The sequence below is a fragment of the Silene latifolia genome, chromosome 9, assembly GCF_048544455.1.
Source record: "Silene latifolia isolate original U9 population chromosome 9, ASM4854445v1, whole genome shotgun sequence".
Taxonomy (NCBI): Eukaryota; Viridiplantae; Streptophyta; class Magnoliopsida; order Caryophyllales; family Caryophyllaceae; genus Silene; species Silene latifolia.
The window spans coordinates 75,091,984-75,111,697 of NC_133534.1; the positions used below are offsets into that span (position 1 = coordinate 75,091,984).

The 19,714-nt window shown below is 40.1% G+C and overlaps 1 long non-coding RNA gene across 1 annotated transcript; it reads left to right on the plus strand.

The window, feature by feature from the left end:
• Positions 1 to 2,593: 2,593 nt before the first annotated feature.
• LOC141598170 (uncharacterized) lies at positions 2,594 to 17,631 on the plus strand. Its single transcript, XR_012523291.1, has 3 exons — positions 2,594 to 2,840; positions 17,112 to 17,225; positions 17,488 to 17,631. It is a non-coding gene; the product is annotated as an uncharacterized LOC141598170 (long non-coding RNA).
• Positions 17,632 to 19,714: the final 2,083 nt, after the last annotated feature.

Genomic DNA, 19,714 nt, shown 5'->3' on the forward strand with positions numbered 1-19,714 from the left:
AAAGAGGGGTATGTGCCCCATCTGGTGAAATCAACAGTACACCTATGCCATATCCCTTTTGATTGGATGTGCCATCGAAAAATAACTGCCAATGGTCGTCATCAGTAACAAATATTTCCTCGTTAGGGAATTCGTATGCTTCCTGTTTGTCTTCTGAGATGGGAAAGTCAGCTAGGTAATCTGAAATTGCCTTTCCCTTGATGGATTAAAGAGCCATGAATGTAAGATCAAATTCAGCGAGCATCATTGTCCATCTTGCTATTCTGCCACTAAGAACTTGCTTTTCAAAGAGATATTTAAGAGGGTTCATTCGTGATATGACATGAATTGTGTGGGTCAACATGTAATGCCTTAACTTTTTAGTGGCCCACACTAATGCTAGACAAGATTTCTCGATTGGAGAATAATTGGTTTCGTATTCCAGGAATTTTTTGCTCAGGTAGTAAATTGCTTTTTCTTGACCATCCTGAACTTGTGCTAACATTGCACCCATTGATGTCTCTGTTACGGTCAAGTATAAAAGAGTGGTAGTCCAGGTCTTGGGGGGACCAGAATTGGTGGGTTTTCTAAGTATTTTTTTACTTTTTCAAATGCTTGCTGACATTGTTCATCCCATTCAAGGGATGCCCCTTTCTTTAGTTTCTTAAAAATTGGTTCACACACAATGGTAAGCTTGGATATAAAACGACTAATGTATTGTAACTGCCCCAGAAATGCCCGAACTTGCTTCTCTGTTTTTGGTGGTGGCATATTTCTAATTTCCTTGATCTTGGATGGATCAGCCTCAATGCCTCTATTACTAACAACATATCCTAAAAGCTTCCTAGAGATAACCCCGAAAGCACATTTTTGCGAGTTGAGTTGAACATTATATTTTCGGAGCCTATCAAAGAATTTTTGTAATGCGGTCGTATGACCTTCTCTATCCAATGACTTTACTATCATATCATCTACATAGACCTCGACCTTCTTGTGCATCATATCATGCAGTAGCGTTGTGGCGGTCCTTTTGTAAGTGGCTCCCGTATTTTTAAGTCCAAATGGCATAACCGTATAACAATATGTTCCCCATTCAGTGAGGAATATAGTTTTCTCCATATCTTCCTCGACTATTTTAATTTGATTATACCCCGTGTAACCATCCATAAAAGAAAGTAGAGCGTGACCAGCCGTGTTATCCACTAAAATGTCAATATGGGGTAGTGGAAAATTGTCTTTTGGACTTGCTTTATTAAGGTCCCTATAGTCAACACACATTCTAACCCTTCCGTCTTTTTTTGGGTACTAGAACAACGTTTGCCACCCACTCCGGGTAGTTAGCTACTCTTATAAAACCTTCATCTAATTGCTTTTGTATTTCCTCTTTTATTTTTAATGTCATTCTGATTTCATCCTTCTAAGTCACTGTTTTATGGGTTTTGCAGCAGGATACAGTGGGATAGTATGTTCAGCAATTTCTCTGTCTATGTCGGGCATATCTTTATAAGACCAGGCAAATACGTCGCGATATTCCGTGAGTACCTTAATCAAACTTGCTCGTTCTTCTGAGTTTAGTGACAACCCAATCTTTATTTCTTTCTTGTCTTGATCATTGCCTATGTTTATTAATTCTGTTTCCTCAATTATGGATGTTTTATTTTCGTGCTGTGTTAATGCTTTTATTATGTCTTTTGAAAGCTATTTTATTATCCTTTGAAAGAAGTACATTAAGGAGTTATCACTAGACACGGAATTTGAATTTGAACTAGAAATTACACGGGAACTCCCCGACTCGGCATGAAAAGAAATAGGGTTAAGCCCCGACTCATGTAGGACACTAGACTCGATGGAGGTATGGAAGGGTGAAAACCCCTGCTTGCTAGACTTTGACTTGCTCTCTGTCTCAGACTCGGTTTCTGACCCGGGTTCGGACTCAGGTTCGGACTCGGCTTCCTCAAACATAGGCCCTTCTCCCACACTGATTTTGATACTCTTTCCATTAGTTGCAGTCCACTTCCAGGTTTTACGCCATCCATTCTCCATGTTATTGTTGTAATGAGTTGTGATTAGCTTAGAGGGGTCAAAATGGCTATCTTGAAGTGCCATGACAAAATGGTCCGAGTGCTTTATGGGTGCCTGTCCAAAGAGTAAACCGAAAGCATTATTATTTGTGTTTGGAATCCAATCTTTGGTTGGCATTTTTAACGGGAGGGGAGGTGGCTCCTCATAAAAGTGACAGTCCTCAAATATTTCAAATCCGGGAACTTTTTGTTTTGTCTTTTCTACAAATAATGGTTCTGGAAAGTTGAAATATGGAAAATAATCACCTTCTTTGACAAATTGTCCATTTAATGTGTGTGGATATGCACCTATTGTTTGGCTTGTAGGTCTATTGTCTCTCTTAACAGCCTTCTCCTTCATTCTTTTTGTAAATGCTTGTCTTATTTCTTTCTTGGATGGCTGATACCCTAAACCAAAGAGGTCGTGTTTGATTCGGTTAAGTGAAGGGTCGGATGCCCTTTTAGGCGTCTTACCAAGTGTTGTCCCATGCATGTAGCCACTGTTTTTCATTATTAAGTTCAGAGCAGTATTTGCATAATAGGGGCTAGTTTTTTTATCAATGGGAGGTGACTCGTCTTCTATGAAAGTGACCTCTTCGCTGAAACCCCATAGGTCTACATCATCTTCACCATGGTTGACTTGTAATACTGGATTGGGTGTGACTTCCACTTTGGTCGGTGATGCATCTAGAGTAATTACCGATCCTTGAATAATCATCTTAACTTTTTGATGCAGGGATGATGATATTGCATTAAGCTCGTGAAGCCATGGCCTTCCCAAAAGAAGGTTATATGAAGCAGGTATGTCAATCACTAGAAACATGACTTTCTTTTCTACGGGTCCAGTGGTAATATTAGTTGTCAGTAGCCCCAGTACGTCTCTACGTGTGTTGTCATATGCACGAACTATCCGATTAGTCTTTTTAAAATCTTTTTCCTCAAAGCCCAAAGCTTGGGCAGTTCGAAGTGGGCAGAGGTTTACTGCCGATCCATTGTCAACTAGTGAGAGTAGAACATATTTTTTGTTGCATAGCGTAGTTAGGTGGAGTGCCTTGTTGTGCTTTATAACCTCTGGGGGTAAATCTTTATCAGAGAACGTGACTACGGGCGCCTCTCTGTCTGTTGTCAAATATATGGCCAATTCAGCCGGAGTAGTTTCAGATGGGACACTCATACTTGTCAATGCATTTAGAATAGCTTGTCTATGTTCCAGTGAGTTGCATAATAAGTCCCAAATAGTAATGTCAGCTTTTAATTTCTTGAATAACTTAATGAGAGCATCATTTTCCTGTGCATTTTTACCTTCACCTTCTTTATTTTGCATGGCCTGGGGTGGGCTTGCGTCAGTAGGTTTATAGTGCCTACCTGAGCGAGTCAGATGTTGTACATTATTCTGGTCAGGTTCATTATCAGTGTTGTCTTCACCTTCATTGTCTGCCCAAATGTCACGGGACTCACGTTGTTCATCACCCCAAATATCATGAGTTGTATCATCATCTTCCCATTCGTCCTCCTCATCACTCACCCATAAACCCATAACATCATATATAAACTGAGTCGGGTCAGTATAAACATAGTCATTAGCTGAGATGGCCAGAACGTCTCCGAGTGGATTTTTATTATTGTTAGGCTTTCGAGCAGCTTTGGGTAAAGGGATAATGCGATTATCAATTAAATTTTGGATAGCATGCCTTAAGGTGAAGCAATAATCCGTATCGTGCCCTTTACCTCAGTGATATTTGCAATATTCATTTTTTCTCCATTTCGGACTTTTGTTTGTTGGATCTGGAGTGGGTCCAATAGGTTTTATATATCCTTTCTTAATTAATCGGTCCAGTGCTCGTGACAGGCTCATACCTAGATCAGTGAACTCCCTTCTTGGTTTTTGTTCCACGGCATTTACTGAATCTCCCCCTTTAGAGGTAGAAGCAAAGTTTTTCTTATCTTTGTTAAAGCAACCTTTGGACTGATTTTTTGCAGTAGTGTAGATACCCGTATCCGTCGATATTGGAATTTATAGAGAACCCGACAAACACCCGATGATGATAGGACACATGTATTCTTTAGTTGTCATTGTCATTATTTGGAGCTCGTTTTACGATGTAGAATGGGTGTCGTCGATGAAGTATTTTATTAATTTAAATGATATTTAAATTAATGTTTTTTTTTAAGTGAGTCCATTTTATTAATTTAAATGATATTTAAATTAAAGCTTTTTAAAGTGATTTCAATTTATTTTATTTTATTTTGAATTTATTTTCCCAAGTTTATTTTATTAAAAATAAAATAAATATTTGATTTGAAAAATCATTTTATGAGTATATTTGGTTTGAAAAATCATTTATTTTAATGTGTTAATTGATTTGAAAAATCGATTTGAAAATTGAAAAGAACTCGTTTTGAACATGCGTTTTTGAGCTCGATTATAGCTCGGTTTTTGAGCCCGTTTCCTTTACGAGTTGGCACGAATCTCGAGTACACTAACCAACCTAAGCCTCTACCCACCCAACCCAGTTCGAACCCCCTTAACCACGGCCCAAATCCCATCCCAAATCACCCCCAACAGCCCGCATACAAACAGCCTACCCCCTGTTTTGCGTGATGAATCCCGAGCCCAAAACCCGCTCCAAATACCACCAAAACCCATGCCCATTAACCCTAACCCATACACTAATATCCTACCCATATTACCTTACCTTAATCACCAAGAAAAACCCCCAAACGAACCCTAGAAAACCCCCCAAAAGCTGCTGGACAGCAGCTATGTTCAGCCGAGCCCGTCTGCCTCTCCTCCTTTTTACCCTACTTTAACTCCTTATAAATACCCACCCTTCACCATACATTCATTCCTCTAAGTTCTCCATACATCCTACCTTCACTCACAAGCTTTAAACCTCAGGAACAAACCCTAATTGCCTCTCAAAAACCCTCCACAAAACCGACATACAAACTGAAACTGTTTGTGTGTCCTCCTCGAAAAACAATTCGTTCCTCCCTCAAACCTCCATCAAAACTCGATTTTCTTGTTCCTAATTAACCACATAACATCCATCTACACATTAGACAAAGATTTACGAGCCATATTGCCCTTGAGAGTACACGAAATCCCTCGAAAAACAGAGTGTTATACACTCTGTTTTCGCGGTTTGTTCCTGTCTGTCCAGTTCTGTTTGTGCTCGTTTTTCGTGCCAAATAACTCAAAACGAGCAGGGGTTACTTTAAGATCTCTGTTCTCCTCTCTTTCTAGTTTTCAAAACATCTTTTAAATCGAATTTTGATCGTGAAACGAGGGAGAAATCATTGTTTGAAAGTTGCTGTCCAGATTTGCCAAAAACGCGTGTTTGCTTTGTTTCTTCGTCGACGACGGCCTCTGGAGATAAAATCTACCATCGATTACGACCCAAGACAGTGTCAACGATACATGTAAGTTGAGGGTGCATCAAATCCTCCTCTTTCTCCCTTTTATTTCGTTTTTTTTTTATGTTTGTTTTTTTTAGTTTGTTTTTATTCGTTTATCGTTTTTGTTTATCGATTGTTTAATTAACTATGAAACTAGTTTAGTCCGAGTATGAGTTAAAGTACCACCATGAACACCCGCGTTGACTTGAGATGGGAAAAGAAACCGCTACATCAGTCGGTCGTACACCCTCGTCTCATTTACATATCCTCGTGTTCAAGGTAGGGCATTAATAAAACGAATTTCTAACTTCCGTTCCTCGCTTTTGACCCTTCGTTTGTTTCGGCCAATTCGACCCACCTTAGGACCATTCACATGTTAGTATGACCTCTGATTGTTAACGTATAACTCGTTTAGATGACATTAGATCAATTTAATAACCTAATTAGACACATTAGGGTACATCGACATAGCTTTAAAAATCAACTAACAATTCTGTAACTTAATGAACGCATCTCTCTCTTTCACCTAATTTCTCGCTAGTATAAGAGTGCGTGATTAGCACCTTCTTATTAACACTCGATGAGTTAAATTAATTAGCGAACTTGACCTAATTTGACCCCTTTTGAGCCGTGTAGAATACACAATTGCAAGACCTCTTTTCAATCGATCAACGTCGTTTCTAACTTGTTTTCTAATTCGTTCCGAGCTCGTTTCGCAATCAATTGATCCAACTAATGAACCTGACCTAGGACTTAGGATAGCCTTGTTTGGGTTTGGCCGTGATTTGGCCGTGGCCTTGGCCTTTCCTGGTTCGTTTGTTTTCGCATCGCTCGTTCTTATTTGTTTTGTCACTTGTAATTTATCGTTCGTTAGTTTGGTTGTAATTTTCAAGTTAGTTTTCTTTTATCGAGTCAAAACCTCTTTCAAAAAACCTTAGTCTTGTTTGGTTAGATGGTTGTGCCCCAATGCTTGTAAGAGCGTAGTAAATCGCATGTTGTTTAAAGCAACATGGCCCGATTTATGCTAGTGCATGCTTTGGTGTGCGGCCCTATGTCTAATTCGATGAGATTGAGCGAAAAGCACACATCACGAGGAGTGACCCAAGGCCGTGAGTCATGTAAGCCGTGGGCCACCCCTCTTGTGCACGCTTTTCTAGGCCGATTGGCCGTGTGTGTTGTCGGGTATAGTGTTGTATGTAGCAATTGTATTTAGATCGAGTTGTATCTTTAATTTATTGTTGTGTCGGCATGAAATGCCTGGTTTGTAATAGGTAGATCCCAACGGCTCCCCCATTCCTCCTTAAGCCTTGTTTGCTTTGTTTTGTATGTTGTTAGATCAATCAACCCACATGCTAAATTACAACTTTGACAAAGTTAGTTTAGTTGCATCTAAAACGACATAGAAATTGTTGTCACATGTTAGGGTTTAAAACGATGTTTGCATATCATATATCGTAGTAGCTATGACCTTGTTTGAACTCCGACACTTGACTTAGTAGAGGCCGTTATCGACGGGCGGGGTTAGGTGTCCTTATGGGCTTCCTAACACGTACCCTCACCCCTTACTCAAGATCTATGGTTTGTGGATCCGTCTAAATACCATTGGATTACGAGAGTCATTCAAATCGAGTGATATAGGGTACAAGTCTTTATCTTTAATCACTCGTAGTCGATTGGCTTTATGCTTTTCGATGAAAGGTGTAAAGTTGACTTGAACGGTTCCAAGTTCCCATAAAACTTGGTGGCGACTCTAATTGGTCTTAATTCGATTCGAAAGAACCTCGAGTCGATTATGCCTAGTGTGGATCCCGCGGACGCAGCCTCCCGAGGGCCTTGTCCACGATTTGGCGACTCACTGGGGAAAAGAGGACTAGTTACACTTTGTTTCTAAGGTCTTTTCCTCCGAGGTGAAACTTGAAAAGAAAGTGTCGGAAAGTAAAACATTACTCATAGTGCTACGATTCATGCATAAACCCTTAAGGACTTGCCCGGGCCGTCCCAGCGTTTCTTCGTGATGCGTGGGGGGCGATGTCCCACTATGATTGGAAGCTGCACATTGCTCGCTTCCACTTCACCTCGCGTGGTTCTTGATGGTGGGGACGATCTTCTAGGTACTCTACCTTAAGACACCTTGCTCTATAAGACCGCAAAAGGATGGAGGGCATAGACCTTCTTGTAGAAGACTTGCCGAGACTTAGAGATGTCTAGGAGCATACATCCTTATAACATGAGAATGACAATGTGCAAATTTTTTTCCCGAGTCTTTTCGAAATTTTCCATGTCCTTTTCGAAACCGAACTTTTGAACAACTTACTTTCAAACTTAGCATGATTTTCAAAACGCGGAATGCTGCCCAAATAGGACTAGAATTTTCGGCCCAAAACAAGCTTTTATAGCCGGCATGCTGCCCATTTCAAATCTCATTTTTCAAATCAATCCTTCGTTTTTCAAAATCAATCCAAAGTGCCTCTCGAACCTCAACCAAGCATGAAATGCGTCGAGTCGTGTCCGGCTCATGGCCGTGTTAGGCCGGATGTGTTTCGTTCTAAGAGTCTAGAACATGACCCTGTTGGGTCACCCAAGCTCACTTCTTGGGCTTTGAGTCATGTTGGTCGACCATTTGGTCTAGGATAGTCCACAGAAACGTCCAAGCTAGGCCATTGTGGACGTTTCATACGAACCTATGGGCTATGTTAGTCCAATCACGGGTTTAGTCACACCGAGTCCGGTTTAGAACCAAATTATGATGACTCGGGTCATGTCGTTTTGTCGAGTCCAAATGAACCAAGGTCTAAATCCAACCGTGAGTCGAACCTTTGGTTAGTCAGTCTCAAGTCGAGTCTTTGTTTGAGTCAAGTTGGTGTCGTGTCCTTAAGTGTGCAGGGGCTCTTACATTTGAATATTGACTCAGTTCGGGGTTTTCTTGTAGAAAGGCCACCAAAAACCCGACTTCAAGCAATGGAAGATGCTGTTAACAAACTCACTGAGGCCGTGAACCTCATGATGACCCGAATGGATGCAATCGAATCTAAGCTGGGTGAAGATTCCTCTTCATCTACCCCACCTCTAACTGATCTGGAGAAACGGTTCAAGTTCATCGAAGACCGTCTGAAACTCTCCCAGGGGAAGAACATCCACTATGAAAATGCTAGGGCCTATGCCCCAGTTCAGGATAAGTTGCCCACGAACATGGTACTGACTGACATCCCAAAGTTCAAGGGCACTGAAGATCCAGTCCACCATGTTAAGGCCTATAAGGGGTACTTAGCATCAAGGGAGTGCTCGCGACATGCTCTCTGAAATTTTCACTCAATCTCTGGATGAACACCCGAAGGCGTGGTTCTACAATCTGGACCTTAAGAACTTCCCCACTTTCGAAGATATTACGGTGGAATTCTGCAAGCACTATGCCGATAATGTCGAGATTCAAACCAACATAAGAACATTGGAGGTGATGACACAGAAAGAAAAAGAAGGTTTTACTGAATTCCTTGCAAGATGGCGCGCTGAAAGCGTGAAACTAGCCAAGAAGCCTGATGAAGTTGAAATGGTAGATAAGTTCGTAAAGAATCTACGACCTATTTACCGCAATGCTCTGAAATACAAGAATTTTGGCTCTTTCAAAGAATTGATAAGAATCGGGATAAAGGTAGAAGATGATGTCATAAAGGCAGAAGCTGAAAAGCCGAAAGGGTACCAAGGGGCCTCATCGTCTAAGGGCAAGGCCCCAGCAACGACCCATTTGGATGAAGCCATCAATCTCTTAGAAGGGCAATCGAAGAAGTCGCAGCGCCAAACACCAAGGGCCTTCACCGATATCGGATGCACTTATACACACGCTCTCCAAAGGCTCATAGCCCAAGGAAAGCTGAAGCCTATTGGTCCAATTCCGGACCCTCCCGCTGATCAACAAGGTAAATGGTATAAACCAAATGCCTACTGTGCCTTTCATCAAGGGAAAGGCCATGATAATGAAAGGTGCTATCGACTGAAGCACGAAATTCAAGACATGATTGAGAATGGAACACTCCCGATCCCAACTGTTAAACCCAATAACATCACCAATCCATTTGGCGATCACTCCAACTTTGTTTCTGTCGAAGACAATGTCGATTATTCCCATCTTATACGCCCATGTCACTTGAAAGGGGTGTTCATCGGGAAGATATTTGTGGATTACTTTGAATTCTTGCCAAACTCGAAGAATGAAATTCAAGTCGGGAGTCTTGCTCTAGAATGTACTCCTCTCGTTAACGAAGTTAATAAAGGACAATTCGATTCACCAACCTTCATCACTGGCGTAGATCCTCAGAGGACTACCTCAGGATGGAGGCAGACCATCAAAGGGATCAAGGACAAGAGCCGAGCATCTAAGTTGACAACTGAACAAGGGAAAGCTCAAGACCAGATTTGAAAAATTATAAGTCGGGATCTGTTTTCTTATCTTAGTAGAGTCGAGTCTAGGACTTTCTTTTCTTGAATTTGAGTCGTTTGTTCTGCGATGACCTAGGGTGTGTCCTAGGAATCGTTCCTCCGAGTCTGTTAAGCATTTGTCGTCGCAATAAAAAAGTTGCAGTTTCGTTTCCAAATATATCTTGTTTCCAATCCTCAATCATTCTGAAAGCATGATAAAATGCACAACACGCTCAAAGGCATCCCTGGGGTAGAAATATGTCCCGTTTCAAAATGTAAGGTACACTAGGATCCCGTGTTTGATTCCTTTACCTATTCCATGTCTGGCGGTAGAAAACCTCCATCTGAACCAATGCTTATGGCAAGATTTTAGATGATTCTATGACGAACCCGGACTAGCTCCTTGTTACCCTATCGATGATGGAAGGCAAGCCTTTTCCCCATAAAATCATCCCTTCTCGAAGAGAGAAGAGACCAACCCATTCTAACAAGGAATTGTTAATTCTAACCCAATTTAGTTGGCGAAGCCCAGTTTTTAAGGTATATCCATTTGTGACTAAGGGAATGAATAGAAGACCTTTTTTAAGAAGAGAAGAAAAAAAAAGATGAAAAAGAATGAAAAGATGAGAAAAAAAGGACAAAAGAATAAAATGAAAAAAAAAAAAAGAAAAGTGATGAAAGAAAAATGAAAAAAGAAAAGTGATGAAAGAAAAATGAAAAAAGAAAAGTGATGGTGAAGTCATTGCAGAACGCTTTTGGTTGAATGTCGAAGTTACGGAAGCCAGAAGTCAAGTCAAGTACCCATAGTTGAAGTTCAATGGGCGAAGCCCAAAAGCTTAAGTAGTAACCTCTTTACCCTATAAGTCCTTCCTGAGACAGTTACAAAGGGATAGTCGGGAATTTTGAGAATTATTCCGCTTGTGGCGTTACACCCAGCCTTTAGGGTCCAGAAATGGAAATTTGAACCCACATCATTTTTCAACCTATTTGCACTCGTGGTTCATCAAACCCGAGACACCCATTCCAACCACATCGGCAGCCATAGCCCTTGGCCTTAGCACCACAAAACGAACCTTCAGAATGATGGTTTACCTTTCAAACCTATTTTTACCAAGCTCCACATCCCAAAAGATCCAAGCCTTTTACACCTAACCCCAAACACGGGATTTAACGGTACTTTACAGGCTAGAATGGGATATGACATGATACCTTAGGTGAAACCTTAGAGTGTGTACACACAATCAAAATGCCATGTTTATGCACCATGATCGAACTACGTCGGATTTGATTTCGCTCCACGCGAATACGTAGGCAGTCCTTCAGAATAAGGGATTCAATCCACTCATCAACCAAGTTGCCATCTTGTCGGTTTCTTACGGGTCTTAACCAAGTCCAAATGAAGCCACCTTTGTTTGAGTCGGTCTTAGCACTCGATGTAGGCTAGGATAAGGATATAGGTTCGGATGAATAGTATCGAGTCTCAGAATGAGCTTTATCTAACGGTTTAGGCAAAGATGTTGAGTCACATAGATGTGGGTTTAAGTTGGGAACAGACAATATGAAAAACCCGCTGAAAAGAAAGAAGGCGTGGAAGAAAAAATAGTAAAAGCCCGCTGAAAAGAAAAAAGGCGGTGGCAAGAAATGATGAAACTCGCTGAAAAGAAAAGAGGCGAGGAGAAGAGTGACAGAATGTTCCCAACAAGAGTGATGTGTGATGTCTAAGTGTTCTCATAAAATCAGTCTGTGTTTAGTGTCTGGGCGAAGCCAACATTGTTGCTCCGTGAGTTTAATCCACCTTGTCAATGCCAAGTGATCTTGATTCCCATGTGCCCTCGGGAGCACGCCGATGCCATACGATATCTCTGTCTCAAGTCCGATGGCCTTGTGATTCCCATTTGCCGTTTTTTGGGCGCCAGAATGGCCAATTTACATTTCTACCCCAACAAGTCAATAATTGAATTTAAACTCGTGCACACTTACGGTTTTATTTTCCTTTTTTGTTTTACGGTAGCGGGCTACGCCCACGTTATTTACGGGTCATACAGAGTGTCTGAGTCGTATTTCATGCTCACCCATCAAGGTTCGATTTCAAAATGCCAGATATTTCAAAATTTCAAAATGTCAAAAACTTTTTGCGAATTGTGGATAGATTAAGTGGTGGACGCTTTGTGGGTCGATGATCCAATCCTTCATTCAAAATTCAATTTTTTGAAGGGCCGATGGCCCAACATTCCAAGTGATGTCAATTTCAAACTTCGGGTCGATGGCCCAATTATTCAAAATTTTCAAATTCAATTTTCGGGTTGATGACCCAGTATTTCAAATAATCCAATTTCAAGATCGATGATCCAAATGTGCTTATGTGATGATTATTGCTAGTACGTTTTTGTGTTTCAAATATAACAGGATATGCTTCAACTGGGGGCTCTAAAGTCTTCGACTTTAGAGCCATTGCAAACTGGGGGCTCTGAAGCCGTTGGCTTCAGAGACCATTATCAAGATGTAATGGATGATATCCACCAAGAATTCAATTCAATACAAGAGTATGAAATGGAAGAATTCCGTAGCTGAAAGCAAATGATGAAAGCGGCGGCAACCTCTTGGGAAAGTCCCGTCCCATTCGGACAAGTGTCAACAAATGATGAATTTTGGACAAATGCCAGCAGATGATAAACTTTGGGCAAGTGTCAGCAGTTGCCGAACTACGACGCGGGTTTGATTCCGTCAGAAACGGATACGTAGGCGCCTAAGGATAAGGCTCAATCCACCATATATGCAATTTATGGGTCGACGACCAATGACGATAATTTGACATAACAGAAGCAAGAGTCAATCCCCAACGAAGTTTCAGGTATGATCTCTTCTTATGGCTGGCGAGCTTATATACGCAAGTCTAATGGACTATAAACGACCCGAAGAATCCTCAGGTCGAAAGGGACCTGGGGTATACTTTGACTTTCGCCTTGTCCAAGCCTTAGTCAAAGTGGGGGCTCTGTAGATACCCGTATCCGTCGATATTGGAATTTATAGAGAACCCGACAAACACCCGATGATGATAGGACACATGTATTCTTTAGTTGTCATTGTCATTATTTGGAGCTCGTTTTACGATGTAGAATGGGTGTCGTCGATGAAGTATTTTAATAATTTAAATGATATTTAAATTAATGTTTTTTTTAAGTGAGTCCATTTTATTAATTTAAATGATATTTAAATTAAAGCTTTTTAAAGTGATTTCAATTTATTTTATTTTATTTTGAATTTATTTTCCCAAGTTTATTTTATTAAAAATAAAATAAATATTTGATTTGAAAAATCATTTTATGAGTATATTTGGTTTGAAAAATCATTTATTTTAATGTGTTAATTGATTTGAAAAATCGATTTGAAAATTGATAAGAACTCGTTTTGAACATGCGTTTTTGAGCTCGATTATAGCTCGGTTTTTGAGCCCGTTTCCTTTACGAGTTGGCACGAATCTTGAGTACACTAACCAACCTAAGCCTCTACCCATCCAACCCAGTTCGAACCCCCTTAACCACGGCCCAAATCCCATCCCAAATCACCCCCAACAGCCCGCATACAAACAGCCTACCCCCTGTTTTGCGTGATGAATCCTGAGCCCAAAACCCGCTCCAAATACCACCAAAACCCGTGCCCATTAACCCTAACCCATACCCTAATATCCTACCCATATTACCTTACCTTAATCACCAAGAAAAACCTCCAAACGAACCCTAGAAAACCTCCCAAAAGCTGCTGGACAGCAGCTATGTTCAGCCGAGCCCGTCTGCCTCTCCTCCCTTTTACCCTACTTTAACTCCTTATAAATACCCACCCTTCACCATAAATTCATTCCTCTAAGTTCTCCATACATCCTACCTTCACTCACAAGCTTTAAACCTCAGGAAAAAACCATAATTGCCTCTCAAAAACCCTCCACAAAACCGACATACAAACTGAAACTGTTTGTGTGTCCTCCTCGAAAAACAATTCGTTACTCCCTCAAACCTCCATCAAAACTCGATTTTCTTGTTCCTAATTAACCACATAACATCCATCTACACATTAGAAAAATATTTACGAGCCAAATTGCCCTTGAGAGTACACGAAATCCCTCGAAAAACAGAGTGTTATACACTCTGTTTTCGCGGTTTGTTCCTGTCTGTCCAGTTCTGTTTGTGCTCGTTTTTCGTGCCCAATAACTCAAAACGAGCAGGGGTTGCTTTAAGATCTCTGTTCTCCTCTCTTTTTAGTTTTCAAAACATCTTTTAAATTGAATTTTGATCGTGAAACGAGGGAGAAATCATTGTTTGAAAGTTGCTGTCCAGATTTGCCAAAAACGCGTGTTTGCTTTGTTTCTTCGTCGACGACGGCCTCTCGAGATAAAATCTACCATCGATTACGACCCAAGACGGTGTCAACGATACATGTAGGTTGAGGGTGCATCAAATCCTCCTCTTTCTCCCTTTTATTTCGTTTTTTTTTTTTTATGTTTGTTTTTTTAGTTTGTTTTTATTCGTTTATCATTTTTGTTTATCGATTGTTTAATTAACTATGAAACTAGTTTAGTCCGAGTATGAGTTAAAGTACCACCATGAACACCCGCGTTGACTTGAGATGGGAAAAGAAACTGCTACATCAGTCGGTCGTACACCCTCGTCTCATTTACATATCCTCGTGTTCAAGGTAGGGCATTAATAAAACGAATTTCTAACTTCCGTTCCTCGCTTTTGACCCTTCGTTTGTTTCGGCCAATTCGACCCACCTTAGGACCATTCACATGTTAGTATGACCTCTGATTGTTAACGTATAACTCGTTTAGATGACATTAGATCAATTTAATAACCTAATTAGACACATTAGGGTACATCGACATAGCTTTAAAAATCAACTAACAATTCTGTAACTTAATGAACGCATCTCTCTCTTTCACCTAATTTCTCGCTAGTATAAGAGTGCGTGATTAGAACCTTCTTATTAACACTCGATGAGTTAAATTAATTAGCGAACTTGACCTAATTTGACCCCTTTTGAGCCGTGTAGAATACACAATTGCAAGACCTCTTTTCAATCGATCAACGTCGTTTCTAACTTGTTTTCTAATTGTTCGAGCTCGTTTCGCAATCAATTGATCCAACTAATGAACCTGACCTAGGACTTAGGATAGCCTTGTTTGGGTTTGGCCGTGATTTGGCCGTGGCCTTGGCCTTTCCTGGTTCGTTTGTTTTCGCATCGCTCGTTCGTATTTGTTTTGTCACTTGTAATTTATCGTTCGTTAGTTTGGTTGTAATTTTCAAGTTAGTTTTCTTTTATCGAGTCAAAACCTCTTTCAAAAAACCTTAGTCTTGTTTGGTTAGATGGTTGTGCCCCAATGCTTGTAAGAGCGTAGTAAATCGCATGTTGTTTAAAGCAACATGGCCCGATTTATGCTAGTGCATGCTTTGGTGTGCGGCCCTATGTCTAATTCGATGAGATTGAGCGAAAAGCACACATCACGAGGAGTGACCCAAGGCCGTGAGTCATGTAAGCCGTGGGCCACCCCTCTTGTGCACGCTTTTCTAGGCCGATTGGCCGTGTGTGTTATCGGGTATAGTGTTGTATGTAGCAATTGTATTTAGATCGAGTTGTATCTTTAATTTATTGTTGTGTCGGCATGAAATGCCTGGTTTGTAATAGGTAGATCCCAACGGCTCCCCCATTCCTCCTTAAGCCTTGTTTGCTTTGTTTTGTATGTTGTTAGATCAATCAACCCACATGCTAAATTACAACTTTGACAAAGTTAGTTTAGTTGCATCTAAAACGACATAGAAATTGTTGTCACATGTTAGGGTTTAAAACGATGTTTGCATATCATATATCGTAGTAGCTATGACCTTGTTTGAACTCCGACACTTGACTTAGTAGAGGCCGTTATCGACGGGCGGGGTTAGGTGTCCTTATGTGCTTCCTAACACGTACCCTCACCCCTTACTCAAGATCTATGGTTTGTGGATCCGTCTAAATACCATTGGATTACGAGAGTTATTCAAATCGAGTGATATAGGGTACAAGTCTTTATCTTTAATCACTCGTAGTCGATTGGCTTTATGCTTTTCGATGAAAGGTGTAAAGTTGACTTGAACGGTTCCAAGTTCCCATAAAACTTGGTGGCGACTCTAATTGGTCTTAATTCGATTCGAAAGAACCACGTGTCGATTATGCCTAGTGTGGATCCCGCGGACGCAGTTCCCGAGGGCCTTGTCCACAAGTAGACTCGACAACATCATCTTCTATGTGTATACCGATCTTGTTTAGCCGAGCAAAGGATTCAATGCCTACATAGCGCAGGTGTGATTTATAAGGTTCTCACAAATTTTTCACAAAAATATCCACCTGTTCGGCTTCGGGCGGTGTTTCAATCATTTTTGCAGCTTTATTCCTTCATCAAGCTAAGAAATATGTAAAACCTTCCTTCTCAGTTTGTTTCGTAACTTCTAAATCCCGCCTTGTGATTAATAAGTCTGCATTGCTGGAATATTGTGTCAGAAATTCTTTTTTTATGTCTTCCGAATTAGAAACACGTATAGGATCCAGGGAAAAAAACCAACTCCGGGCTACATCTTCTAGAGTGGAAGGAAAAATAGCCGGAAAAACTGATGCATATACTTCTTTTAAGGCCATTGCTTGTACAAAGCTCCTTATGTGGTGAGCTGGATGCTCGGTCCCCTTGAATTTTGGTAGGTCAGCGGTCGTAAATTTAGGGGGTAGTTTGCCTCGCATGTTCGGCATGTTGCATTCAACATCGAATAGGTCAGCATACTTAGTATTTCTTTTGATAAGTTTATCCATGTCCTTGAGCTTTTTGGTTACATCATCCTCACCACTAGCGTCATCCTTGATTTTGTCTTCTATGGATGACAATCGGTCGGTCAAAATGGATAGAGCATTCTTAAGGTCTTTGACTGATTCTTCGAGCGACATGGTGACTGGTGGTTGGGTTACAAGTACGGCTTGCGGTATACTAATTAGTCTCCCTATACCTTTCTCTCGTCCCCAAGCTGGAGTGACTAATAAGTTTGGGTCTTTTTTACGCCTCCCTATCCTGGATCATGACATCTTAGCTTTAGAGAAGGATTTTTTTTATTTATTATAGCAAATAGGACTAGAATGAAGTAAGTGAATGCACATGTACAACTCTCTATAATGACAATTTTATTGATGTATGAGATCTGAATGCAAGTGCCTAATAACCTCTTTTTTTTTTTTACATATGCTCAGGTACTACTACTTATGGTACTACTACTTATGTACTGGACTGGGAGTATGCAAAGGACGACACTATATGCGAATGCTCACATGAAATGCTGTCACTGCCTAGATACAAGTCCTAAGGTATATACTATATATGAGGCAAATGTCGAACCACCTATAAGTCAGAACTAAGTGATGCATACAAGATGTAATGCATGTATTATTATTTTTTTCATATGCAGGACTGATTGAGGTTTGAAAGATGGACTGACAGACGGTGAGTGGGTCTGAACTACTTAGACGCATGCTATACTTATGATGTTATAAGTAGAGGCTTATTCTATTTACAAAAGGAAACTTTAGACGTGCATGTATTTTTTTTTTAGACTTGTCACAAGTGCAGGTGTGACGGATGGACTAACGTGCTGACGGACTCATGAACTAATGCGCTGCACTGTGGACTAGCTAAATGCAGAACTTATTAATATGCCTATTTACTGTCCTAGACTCCTAGGTGCCTAATTATGTATACAAGCATGCCACCTGCTAGATGAAAACACTAAGGTAAGTTTTTGCCTATACAGGAAGAGGAAGGTGTGCTACTGTATGTGCTATGCAGACACTGGAACATAGATGATTTTTTTTTATATATATATACACATGATGAAACCTAAAATATGTAAGGACTCAGTTCAAGGTATGCTTATGACGGACTGAGATTACGGTTAGCTTAGCCGATCATGTGTGTTCATGTTAAACCGTTTTTTTTTTTTAATTTTTTAATTTTTTAATTTTTTTAATTATTAACACAGGAAAGGTTATAACAAACAAGACATACATAATATGACCTAACAAAGGTTCTACGGGATCTACGGTTAGGTTTGTGGGTGGGAAATTGGGTACTCACAACACTAAAATACCCGAGGTTATCTCTCGCTTTTGTGCTCACCCAATCATATGGACCAGGCGAGTTGCCAAAACACGACATCATGAGGTGGAAAATATGTGTAAGGCCTAGTCGGTCGAATGGACCTTCTAAGTGTACAACATACTTTACCGAGAGTGAATTAGGGTAGCTTAAAATGGCATAATATTGGCTTACGGAGAGCCTATATCTTTTTTGTCTTAAATAGTATATAAACAAAATAAAGAAGGTAAATAACAATTCAGTTTTACGTATACAATAGTAAAGAATAGATAAGCATACGAAGAATAGTGGTCTCGATAGTTTTGCAGATTAGCATATACTAGGTTAAATCTCTGGTTTATTATAGTTTAATTTACCAACCTAATGCATGCAGCGAGACACCTCAACCATCAAACAATTATTTGTCCAACACGTTAGTTTCATATACAAAGTTATACGCTATTAACTAATCAGATTACCATTAAGTTTTACTAGTATGTAGCTTTGTATTAAATTAAACAAATCGTCATATAATATTATAAATAAATTTCAAGTTTTACTCTCTTAAAGTCCCCAGCGGAGTCACCACTGTGAGATCCCAGAAAAAATCTCCTTTTTGAAAATAAATAATTAATGTGGAGTCGCCAGCAGGTTTTATAAAAAACATACAAAAATAAGTTAACGGAAAAAGGCCCCTTTTGATCCATGGTATGGGGACTGATCCGTCACTCCGGTCTGAACCAAAGATTGCGGATTCGGGGGTAAAGGTACGGTCAGGGAAGGTGTTAGGCACCCGGACCCCCCATCAAACTGACGACCTCTACTATTTATTTATAATATTATATATTTGACGATTTAAACAAAAGTAAACGTTTTTAGAATAATTTTATACAAATTATTTACAAGCAACGAAAGCAAAATTACGATAATATAACAAGTAAAGAATAGATATGAAACCCTCAGGCCTACCTGGATACGGCGTTTCGACAATTAGCTTACTCGAACTGACTTTAGGGCGTCTTTATGCTCAAAATAGGATGGATATCTGTATGTGAGGGTATGCTGGGAACTGGGAAGGTAGTATTTTGTATGGAATAGTATTTTTTTGTGTAGATTTTTTGTGAATTTTCTATGTCTGAATAAGGGTGCAAAGGGGAGTATTTATACTTGATTAAGACGGAGTGTTTGACAAGGAGCGGAATTTCTATAAGATAGAACTTTTGTTCGGACGTCTATCTTGGAATTCTAGTGCAAGTGGTGTTGTTTCAACAACAACATTCATGGCATTATATTACTTAGCGTCCAAGTTTACCCTTATCCTAGTACCAACTGATTCCTTCACCTATCAGCCGAATTGGACCTTTATTTCGTTAATATCATATTCCTTTTGGGCTTATAAATCTAACATGATCTTGGACCTTACGTTTCTTAGGCCGAAAGAATTGGATCGCAAAATTATAGAGTGGATTGCCTCGTTGGTTTATTTGACCCAATTAAAAGTCGTCTTGAGTACGACCCACTAAAATGTATATCTCCTTGGTATTGTTTACGGTTTGGTGTCGTTAATACATAACATTACTCCCAATAATTAATTAAGAGAGGCTAAGTATGTAGTAAATTGTCGAAGTGGACTGGGCTATAGAATGGCTATTTCTGGAACAATTTTGAGCATAATTAACCTTACATCAAATTCAAGTAAGTTTCATTCCCAATTAAATAAGGG